Source organism: Cottoperca gobio, chromosome 5, assembly GCF_900634415.1.
Source record: "Cottoperca gobio chromosome 5, fCotGob3.1, whole genome shotgun sequence".
Lineage (NCBI taxonomy): Eukaryota > Metazoa > Chordata > Actinopteri > Perciformes > Bovichtidae > Cottoperca > Cottoperca gobio.
Window position 1 is genome coordinate 2148585 of NC_041359.1, and position 11416 is coordinate 2160000.

Consider the following 11416-nt stretch of genomic DNA (forward strand, 5'->3'; position numbering starts at 1 on the left):
TTGACACGCCTCGTCAACATTGCGTGGAAGTCTGGGACAGTGCCTAGGGGTTGGCAGACCGGGGTGGTGGTTCCCCTATTTAAAAAGGGGGACCAGAGAGTGTGTGCCAACTACAGGGGTATCACACTTCTCAGCCTCCCTGGTAAAGTCTACTCCAAGGTACTGGAAAGGAGGGTTCGGCCGGTAGTCGAACCTCTGATTGAAGAGGAACAATGCGGATTCCGTCCTGGTCGTGGAACAACGGACCAACTCTTCACTCTCGCAAGGATCCTGGAGGGGGCCTGGGAGTACGCCCATCCGGTCTACATGTGTTTTGTGGATCTGGAGAAGGCGTATGACCGGGTCCCCCGGGTGATACTGTGGGAGGTGCTGCGGGAGTATGGGGTGAGGGGGTCACTTTTGAGGGCCATCCAATTCCTGTACGCCCAAAGCGAGAGTTGTGTCCGGATACTCGGCAGTAAGTCGGACTCGTTTCCCGTGAATGTTGTCCTCCGCCAGGGCTGCGCTTTATCACCAATCCTGTTCGTGATTTTCATGGATAGGATATCGAGGCGTAGTCGTGGAGGAGAGGGGTTGCAGTTCGGTGACCTGAGGATCTCATCGCTGCTCTTTGCAGATGATGTGGTCCTTATGGCATCATCGGTCTGTGACCTTCAACAGTCACTGGATCGGTTCGCAGCCGAGTGTGAAGCGGTTGGGATGAGGATCAGCACCTCCAAATCTGAGGCCATGGCTCTCAGCAGGAAACCGGTGGATTGCCTACTCCGGGTAGGGAATGAGCCATTACCCCAAGTGAAGGAGTTCAAGTACCTCGGGGTCTTGTTCGCGAGTGAGGGGACAATGGAGCGAGAGATTGGCCGGAGAATCGGAGCAGCGGGGGCGGTATTACAGTCACTTTACCGCACCGTTGTGACGAAAAGAGAGCTGAGCCAGAAGGCAAAGCTCTCAATCTACCGGTTGATCTTCGTTCCTACCCTCACCTATGGTCATGAAGGCTGGGTCATGACCGAAAGAACGAGATCACGGGTACAAGCGGCCGAAATGGGTTTTCTCAGACGGGTGGCTGGCGTCTCCCTTAGAGATAGGGTGAGAAGCTCAGCCATCCGTGAGAGACTCGGAGTAGAGCCGCTGCTCCTTTACGTTGAAAGGAGCCAGTTGAGGTGGTTCGGGCATCTAGTAAGGATGCCACCTGGGCGCCTCCTTAGGGAGGTGTTCCAGGCACGTCCAGCTGGGAGGAGACCCCGTGGAAGACCCAGGACTCGGTGGAGAGATTATATCTCCTCACTGGCCTGGGAACGCCTCAGGATCCCCCAGTCGGAGCTGGAGGATGTGGCCCGGAGAAGGGAAGATTGGGGTTCCTTACTGGAGCTGCTGCCCCCGCGACCCGATCCCGGATAAGCGGTAGACGATGGATGGATGGACACGGGAAAAAATAAGTAAACAAATAATAGATCATCATCTCCCATATTATTCAAAGACAAAAAAAAATAAAAAATCTATATAACAATGAAATATCAATAATCATGTAGACTTTGTCCTTTACGGATATTTTTTATCGCAGATTTGCAAATGGAAGGTTGAGGCAGTGTGTAGAGAATTAAGTTCAATAGGACAAAGTATTATGGATTATATTTGGTTACTAATTTCATCCCAAAATGAATGAATGTATGAATGAGTTACATTAAATGCACATAGGTGCCTACATGCTGCTTGCACTCTACACATATACCAGAACAGTCAGAACAGTAAGAACAGTGCCACAATCTGCTCTGGTCCATGACCTTTCTTATATTCAGGTACTGAGTAAAACATTTAAAAAAAAAGTTTTGAAATCTTAAGAAGTGTATATATTAGGTATCCTGTATTCCTAAATTTGAATAAATTATTTCACAGTATCACCTTTTTAAAGATAATTTATCAACTGGATTCCAAACTTGTTCCACTTTTTAAAACCAGGGTAAGCACAAGAAGGAATACAATTTGGATTATCACTGCATAAAAAGAGTATCTACTGGTGATAGAAAATGCTTTACACTATTCCATGTACCAATAATGTTACTCACTATGAAATTGTCTCTAATAGCTGGTCATTGTTTAACATTATTTAAGAATGATACACTCGATAATAATGGCGAGCTACATCCTTGTGATTCAAGGTCTGACTATATTGATTTAGGATCTTATGCCACCCATTCTGAAAGGTTTTTTAATTGTATTGACAAATGATAATATTGAGAGTTTGGTACTGCAAGACCTCCAACTACCACTGGCAGTTGGAGTTTCTCCAATCTCATTTTATTTTTCAAAATACATTTTGTTATGATCCTATGCCAATATATATTTTTTTTATCTACTGGGGATGGTATGACGTAGGGTTTGTATAGGATACAAATAGTATGGAGTATACTCATTTTAACAATCCGTCCCAGCCAGGAAATTGGCCAAGTGCCATCAATCTAAGTAAATCCATTTATGCTAATTAGATCTCTGCTACCTGTGGTAGAGCAGTAGAATTAACATGCATTGATCTTATAACCAGAGAGACTACTGAATTAATTGATTATTTCTAGCTCAGTTGGAATTGATTATTTAGGGTTGCTGAAGTAACAGTATATCATCCGCATACAACTTAATAATATGCTCCCTTTTCTCATTGTTAATTCCATTACCATGTGGGCATGTTCTAATGGCCTGAGCAAATGGTTCAATGGCTATAGAAAAAAAAAGGTTTGGACAGTGCACAACCTTGACGAGTGCTCAATCAGTCACCGTTCAAAATATTGAACATGTATTTCCATTCCATTCGGTCTAAAGCTTTACCCAGCAACTAATAAGACAACCATAAAATCTAGAATATTGTTTTAACATTGAAAGACCCCCCAATAAATGCCTTACATTCGTGTAGTGTACAGCCTTGCACTAAACCTGTTTAATCAAGCCCAATAAAGGTGGATAAAACAGTATAATCTCTTCGTTGAAATCTTAGCCAATATTTTATTTTCCACACATTGCAAACGTATTGGTCTATATGAGCAAGGTTCCTCTTGATTTTTACCTTGCTTTGGTATTGAGCTAATGGAAGCTCTCTGTTTTGACTAATGATGACTTGATTCAGGAAGGAGCGATCTCTGAGGAACGATGAGCGAGTATACACGAGAGCAGCCTTTACGGAAGTCTTTTACCAGCCGACACCACCCTTACTGCAACTGATCGGACTGATCTGATATATCTCAACATCACTGGAGTTTCATACTGCAGTGAAGACATATAACAAATTAAACTCAAGTGCAACACTCCCAAGTTTTATATTTTATTTGTAATATTTATATTTCTGTTTTTGTTTGTTTCACCATCTAGTTAAAAATCTGTTAATTGTAAAAACGGACCACAAACCAATTTCTTTATTCATTCAAAATATTTTTATTTTCATGATCTGTAATTCCTCCCATAGTCTTTTATTAAGGATTCAATTTAATTCAGAGAAAGTGGAAGAGTCTGTCTGTCTGTCTGTCAGCAATAAACACTTTTTGCATTTACATTTTTATTTATCATCATTTCCATATATGAATGAATGATATGAATTACGTCATTTATATTTTCCATGAAACATTTAGCCTAATAAAGAGTTCAAAAGACACTATAATCATATTCTGGGTTATTTAATAATGAATTTACAATTTAGAATATCAATTAATACAGGTGTAATACAGGTGGTGTTGTCAGCCGCATGCCTCGTACTTGTGTGTGTGTGTGGATACTAGAGTATCGTATCTTGTGGGTTGAAATTCTGTGTACTGTATCCTAGGTGTGGGAACTAGATTTACCTTTGGCGTCAATTGATTAGAAGTTCGCAGCGTTTTCTGTTAGGCACGTTAGGGTGCCCCGGCGCTGTTTTATGTGTTCTTTTGTTGTCAAGTTTTCACCGAGTTTGTTTTGTTAGTTTGGCTTTTATGCCTTATTTGCTCTTATGTTAAGAGCCCTCCTTCTGTTCTTTGTGGTGTCGTTAAAAGTAATTGGTTGTCCACCATATTTAATAAATATATCTTATTTTGCCATCAACATCTGGTGTATGTTACTCCCTTTTCCCTCGCTGAGCCGGGGTCGTAACAACAGTATAAAGACAGACTGCAGGTGTTTGTTGAACAGGTAGCAGACTGTTAATTGTTAATGTTAAACTAGCCATGCTAGACTAGGTAACGTTAAAAAACATAAGACTAGGTAACGTTAATGTTATGTTAAAAAGTGGTGGACTGTTAATTAGCATTAAAATAAGGTGTGTGTATCTTAAAAATATTAATGTGACATTTTAGTACGGTTCCAGAAATGCCTCAGGTAGGCCTGCGCAATATGGACCAAAAAAATCATATCTCTGTATTTTTAGGCTGAATGGAGATAAACAATATATATCTCAACATTTTCAATGAAGTGGGATAAATGTTCAGTTGTAAGTCAAAGCTACATGTCACATTTCATGAGCACCTTTATTAAAATCTATATCATATTATATGACATGGTTAAACTACGTTTGAGACAATAAACTCTGCAATTTAACCATACAACAATTTATTGTTCTGGATTACTCATCCAAAGTGTAATTACTGTGTTAAACAGACCAGACCTTTAAATGAAGAACATGACCACAGCCTCAAATGACGGTCTGATCAGCTGCAGCCATTATTCATATACAACGTGTATTCAAACGGTTTTGTCTCGTCCTATATCTCGTTTGAAAGTGATATCGATACACATTAGACCTCAGAATTTGCAACGTCACAAATAAATGAAACCAATCAACAGTAAGATTTGAATGTGAGAAAGGAGTGCAAATACATATATACATATTGAAATGTGAGGTTATCTTACATTAACTCTTAAACAATGTTTTAAATGAAATGAAAAACAAAAACGTGGACAATATGTAAACCTATGAAATGTAAAAGTAAAGACATAAATAACATGACAGAGTGGGCCTGTGCAAGTGTTAACAGCTCAGCCCAGTATGGGCTCAAAGTGTTGCAGGTGAAGCTGCTGCAGGTCCTCCATCATGCCACCACAGCATATGCTTCACATACTGCTTGACATACTGTTGTGCTGTGTGTAGCAGATTGTAATCTTTAATATAAGACGTTTTGTATCGATGCATCTCAATGAGACTCAAAGCATAGATTTTAGAATATCTTGTTTGGTATCAAACTATATCATTATACATGTGGTATAACATATATATAATTGGCCAACAATATGGCAATAATAACTATGTCTTTACAAGCCAGTATCAATAAAACAGCCATGGTAAGAACACCAACTAGCTTCCCTTGTCTAACTTGTGTTCTCCTCGTTTTTCTGTCTTTAGTTGTCTTCCTGTTTTATTTTGGTAGAATCTCCCTTGTCACTCGTTTCAGATACTTCACTTCCTGCTTTTGTGTGTTTCCCGCCTGTGTGATTACAGGCTCTGATCACTTTCACCTGTTCCTAATCACCTTCCTCTACTTGTGTATTTAGTCTCCGCTTCCTCCTTTGTCTGTGCCAGTTTGTCTTCTCTGTTCTAGTGAGCGTTCCAGCAGTTCTCCTAATGTTAAACTAGTTCTTGTTACCTTGCCGTGTCAATAATGTATGTTTAGTCAAGTGTTTTTGTTACTCCGTTCTGTCTTTTTCTGACCTTTTTGTCTGTTTCCTGCTGATGCCAGAGCAACACTCTGATACCCATCACACGTAACTTAGCTTGTTAACGCCTATTTATCAAAAGTATAATCAAGTGACACCAAATAAACAACTCGTGACTAAAGTCATGTGGAAATCTAAATTCAGGTTTGCTTGATTCACGGGTACACTGGACAAACGTCTGTGTGTCACTGTACTTTTCCACCAGCATGATGTTTGCCCCCAACAGGAAAGTAGTGCGCAGCATAGTGTTTATTAATTGGACTGCATTTTATAGACCGGTGTTTTAATACTCTGCCCCCCCCCCCCCTCATGTATGTACATTATTGTATTGTAGTCGAGTACAAGAAAACCTTAACTGTGAGCTAAACATATTAATGAATTGTATACATGCATATAAATAGTTGTCATGCTATTTAGTGACTGGAACTGGCTATCATACTGTTCAGATCAAATTGGTTATTTTATCAAGATGTTTCATTTTTTCCCATCAAACTGAAGAAATGTGGGCTTCAGACAGTGGTCAGTCTTATTTATGATAACCTCATTAATGCTGCATCAAAGAACAGGAAAAAGCAAAAGGCTAACAAATGCCAAATGGCAAAGCAGAGCATGAAGTGTGAGATCAGTCTTTTTACCACTGGCTGAGCATTAGGTTTCATGGTACATTTCTCCCTGTCATGTTTGTCTCTGGCAGATGGAAATGTTATTAAATCCCCTGCTCCGCAGCACTGATTGATCTGATCAACAAATAAGACATTACTCAGATACCATTCATCATCGCATGCCTGCACACACAGCAAAACATCTCCATTTACCACTTCAAGTAGAGAACCTGCCATGTGCTGGGTGAAAGAGTGAGAATGCAAGTGTGCAGACACGTATGGCTGGCTGTATGTCTTGTGTATTTATATATATATATACGGTATATATATAGGAGCACTTGAACACATCCACGTTCCTGAGATGCATTGACTAAAGAGCAGTTAGCTCGACTCACTTGTAAATCACATTTGCTAACCCAATAATATATATAATATAATGTAAATAATAAAACTTCAATAGCTTAGACGCTATGATGACACATATAGAAGTTATTTGCATCGAATACACAAATAATCGAGAGAATTATGAATGCAAGCTGAAAAAACATGCATGCGCACTTTGATCCTGTATTCTGTAACGTTAACGACAAATAGCAAAACTCTTCTCTGCCTTTGAAATGCTATTTGTTCTGTATGCAAATTGATATTCCACACTGGAAATGTGCGCAGTTGGATTTGAACATCAGAGCTCAGTCTTTAGTACCAAAACTGTTTCAAACTGTGGGATCAAATTACTTTAAAGAATTAAAACATTTCTCAAATATCACGATGGCTTTACTGGGGCAGCAGGACAGTGTGTGTGTGGGATTGATTCAAAATAAGCCAGAGTGTGTGTATTCATAGTAATAAAGAGTCTTGTCATGCAATGCATTGGGGTGTGCCTTATTGATGTGATTTTGGACACATATGATATCTCTTTAAGAATTATTGGTATGTTTGGGTTCTAAGGGACGGTAAAATCCAAACTAATTTGAATTAATCTCTAGGTATTCAGTGCAGATATGTGCTCAGGATGCACTTAGTTTAGCACTGACTGAAAGCAAGGAGAACCTGCAACAAACAAAAAGCGGGTCTACAGCCATGCGAAGGCTCTGTGAGGGACAACCATCCAACAGTTGTTGAGATATTTAATTCAAATCAAAAGTGTCAATGTCAAGCTGACACTTTAAAGAAAAGTTATGGAATGGAATGGAAGTCTTTCGTCATCTGGGACACATGAATGTCTGTACAAAGTGTTATGGCAATTTATCCATTAGGGGTTGAGATACATGTCTGCCTAATTTTAACAAGTTCAGAGAGATATTTACATATTTTCTCCCCCACCCAAATGTTTTTTAAACTTAAATGCCGACTCAATCTGCGTTCTCTTCCGGTTTTTTCAAAGTTAACTAATCATGTGAATAATGTGAACGCCAACACTAGCTTAGACAACGTTAGCTGTGCTATGTTTGGAAATACCTGAAAGGGATAGTTTGGATGTTTTTGAAGGTCGTACCTATCCATAGTGTTAGCTACAACGTCATTATGCAAAGACCTACAGTATGTTACGTGGGGAAAAAGCTATTTCAAGTCCAAAGTTTGAATGTTCTGATTTGAATACATAAGGAACAAAATACCAAAAATACTAAGGCGGCCAAGACGCTCTGACTGAGCGTTTGGGTTGTAATAAAGAGGGTACCAAGAAGATACTAAAATAAAATGTTAAAGATTTTTGCACAATTATTCCTCTGACCGCCGCTGAAATCATATAGACGACAGTTGCCATATTATACATTATTACCATATAAGGTCATTTTTTAATATCATGCTTTTCCATTGCGCATTGTTTGTGATTAGAGCTGCCACATAGTCAGGAAAACAGCTTCTGATTGGTCAACAGACTCAACCTGAGCCATTAGGAATTGCCGGTGGATGGATAACCACAACAATAACTGTTTAACACCGAAAAACAATTCAATAATCACAGAAAACAGTCATCATTGAATTTATTTTACAAAGTCTCTAAAAAGACACTTCATTTTAAGGCTGGATTACAAAGCTTCTGAAAGGGATATGATTGCTCCAGAGCCGGCACAACAGTTAGCTTTTCAGCAAAATAAGTAAGTCAGTAAGAAGCAGCGTTCCAGAGATATTTATTGAGTTGTATAGGACATTCTTCTTCCTTCGAGTGAAGTATTAGCGTGGGTGTATTTTAGCATTTTAAAGCACATTGGTCAAATTGGATTAGAGACTTGCAGTAGCAGTAAATAATTCAATGCACAACACGCATTATAAACAAATGAAAACATTTTAAATTGGCACAGGACATGGTGAAGGTTGTCGATCCCGCTCTATGCTCTGTGAATCTTTTTAAATGTTCCATCATTTCGAGTAACTTCATCAAACAAATGCATTATTGATATGCTTGTTAACACATACAATGAGATTACATATGACAGTCTGGCAGATCATGTTGGAACGCTGGCTGTCCTCGTGTTACAAACTGGTTTCCTCTTCAGAACAGGTAGAAATGAAAACAATATGAAAATCTGATAAAGGAATAGAATAATTGTTTTAAATTTCAATTTCAATGAATACAAATGGATGTATAACTTAATCCTCAGTACAGAGTGTGTGTGTGTGTGTGTATATATGTATGTGTGTGAGATAGATGGCTCCCACTTGAAACATTGTGGCTCAAGGCCGGCCATCTTCTGTGCCTGCCATTTTTCCGACGGACCATTATTCCGAAACCCCAATAGAAAAGGTCACATTAGTTTAAAAGCCCGTTTGTCAGGCTCCTGAGGTCTGTCGTATGGGAGAAGTAAAAAACAAAGAAAAAAGATCACAATGTGCACAAATCTGGTAAAGTTACAGTAGCTGAAACAACAGAGATTGTTTTTCAGATGTGGTCATCAAACTTTACCATGTATACAGAATGTTAGTGAACCCTGACCTGTCAGCTAAGAACAAGGCTTCTTACACTCCACACTCTGCTGGACATCAACACACATGGCACGTTTGAGCAGGGGCTCTCTCAGGAAGGAGTTCCTCCATGACATACTCCACAGCCCTTAAGATATGTCAGTGTTGTTCTCTCTTGCGTCAAGGAGCCTCTTGAGCATATCTTGAATATTAAGGCCAATTTCAGCTTTTTTTTCCTGCCTGAGAGATATAATAAGGCAATACCTTTAACCTTAGGATAAGGTAAGTAGAGGTAAGTGTACCATAAACACATTTCTTTCACAGGTTTCTTTCCAGCTCATTAACTATCATCAACAATCACTAGAGCTAACTTGAACAGGCTTCTTTAAGTATCAGTGATGACACAACGTATAACCTGAACAAGTGTCTCTGCTTATGTGAAACTTGGACAATTACCAGGCAGTTGGGTGTTATGTGCATTACAACAGGCTTCAGAAACTTCGAGCACAACTTGCAGATGGAATTTGTCATTTACAAAATAAATAATAACTAAGACAGTTGACAATGATGTAACAAGTAGCGCTTAATGAAAAAAGGAACAAACATAGCACATTAGTGGCAGAAGCATATCCCAACTATTGTACCTCATCATACAGGAGGAAGATGGAGAAATTCTCTGTCTGGAGGAGGAGAGTGAAGGTGGAGAAGACTGGAAATCTGAACCTCATTTGTTTTTCATCTGTGAATAAAAAAAAGTCCAGGTTGAGCGTATTACATAAGTTTACATTTCAGGCTATATGAGACCTACTTGATGAATTGTAATACATACCGCTGCAGAAACACCTCCACACTCAACTATAGATTGTAAATGGGAATTGAATCGGATCCAGACACCTGCAATACATGGTGATTTATAATCTTACACGTGGTCATAGACTCATCACTGCACAGCATTACACTAAATGGATAGGTCATTGAAAGCATACATGATTAAACTCACCTCCAAAAACCTCTGCCCAGCCTTGATGGCAGTGTTGTGTATGATGTCACAGGGGAACAAATGGGTGCTGGAAAGTATGGAAAACCAAAAATATATAGAAAGACATTTATTAGGATGAACAATCATATTTTCACCACAAATATATAGAAAATACAGTACTGAAACCAAAACAACAAGCGTACACTCACCCATACAAAGACAAAAGCTCACCCAGGCCAAGCTACTCCCACACCTTCTGACTCCCTTACAAAATAAAATAAATACATACAGTAAATGTAAATGTACACTTATAAAGATATTTCAATTGATTTACTTTTCATCTATACTACATTAAAGATAAATCATGTCCATATCTCAAATATAGTTAGAAGCAAGAGCGGGTTGTTTGAAGGTAAGTCAAAAGAGATGCCTTAAAGAAATGAAAAGAGGTCATGGATCAGAGTGAACTGAGCAGGTAGCTTCAGTCAGATGGAGTTTTAAACTTAAAGGCACATTGCACAATTTCTTTAGAGATTCAAGGAACAAATAAGAAAATATTCTCAGAATGCCTTAGCTTATACGATAAGCTATATGAAATAAACAATTGTTTTAAGTAAGACTGATAGTTAAAGAAAATACATTTAAAATAAACTACAGCTGCTGAAAGTGTCTTCTAGATTTAGCAGTTGAAACAGTGATATTGATCATGATGGGTTGAGATGAAGAAGATTTGACTCTGTCGGCCTCATTTCTGATGGGGATGACAAGGAGTACAGAGAGCTGACACAGGACTTTGCCCTCTGGTGCCAGAGAAACCACCTCCTGCTCAACACAGGGAAGACCAAGGAGCTGGTGGTGGACTTTATGAGGCACCATCATTCTCCCCCAACACCAGTGAACGTCCTGGGAATGGACATTGAGATTGTAAAATCTTACAAGTAACTGGGTCTTCACCTGAACAATAAACTGGTCAGATAACTCTGCTGCTCTGTTTAAGAAGGGACAGAGCAGCTTTATCTGCTGAGAAGACTGAGATCTTTTGGAGTGTAGGGGCACTCCTTAAGACCTTCTTTGACTCTGTGGTGGCATCTGCTATTTTTTATGGAGTAGTCTGCTGGGGCAGCAGCATCTCAGCTGCTGACAGGAAGAGACTGAACAGACTGGTTAAGAAGTCCAGCTCTGTCCTGGAGAGCCCTCTGGACACTGTGGAGGTGGTGGGAGACAGGAGAATGACGACCAGTCTGTCCTCTCTATTGGACAACATGTC

General features: G+C 39.4%; 1 long non-coding RNA gene across 1 annotated transcript; it reads right to left on the reverse strand.

Annotated features, from left to right (window-relative positions):
* Positions 1 to 8343: 8343 nt before the first annotated feature.
* On the reverse strand, positions 8344 to 10199 carry LOC115008688 (uncharacterized). Its single transcript, XR_003832324.1, has 5 exons — positions 10171 to 10199; positions 10000 to 10064; positions 9815 to 9909; positions 9202 to 9410; positions 8344 to 9053 (listed from the first exon to the last, which is right to left on the reverse strand). It is a non-coding gene; the product is annotated as an uncharacterized LOC115008688 (long non-coding RNA).
* Between the last annotated feature and the right edge of the window lie 1217 nt (positions 10200 to 11416).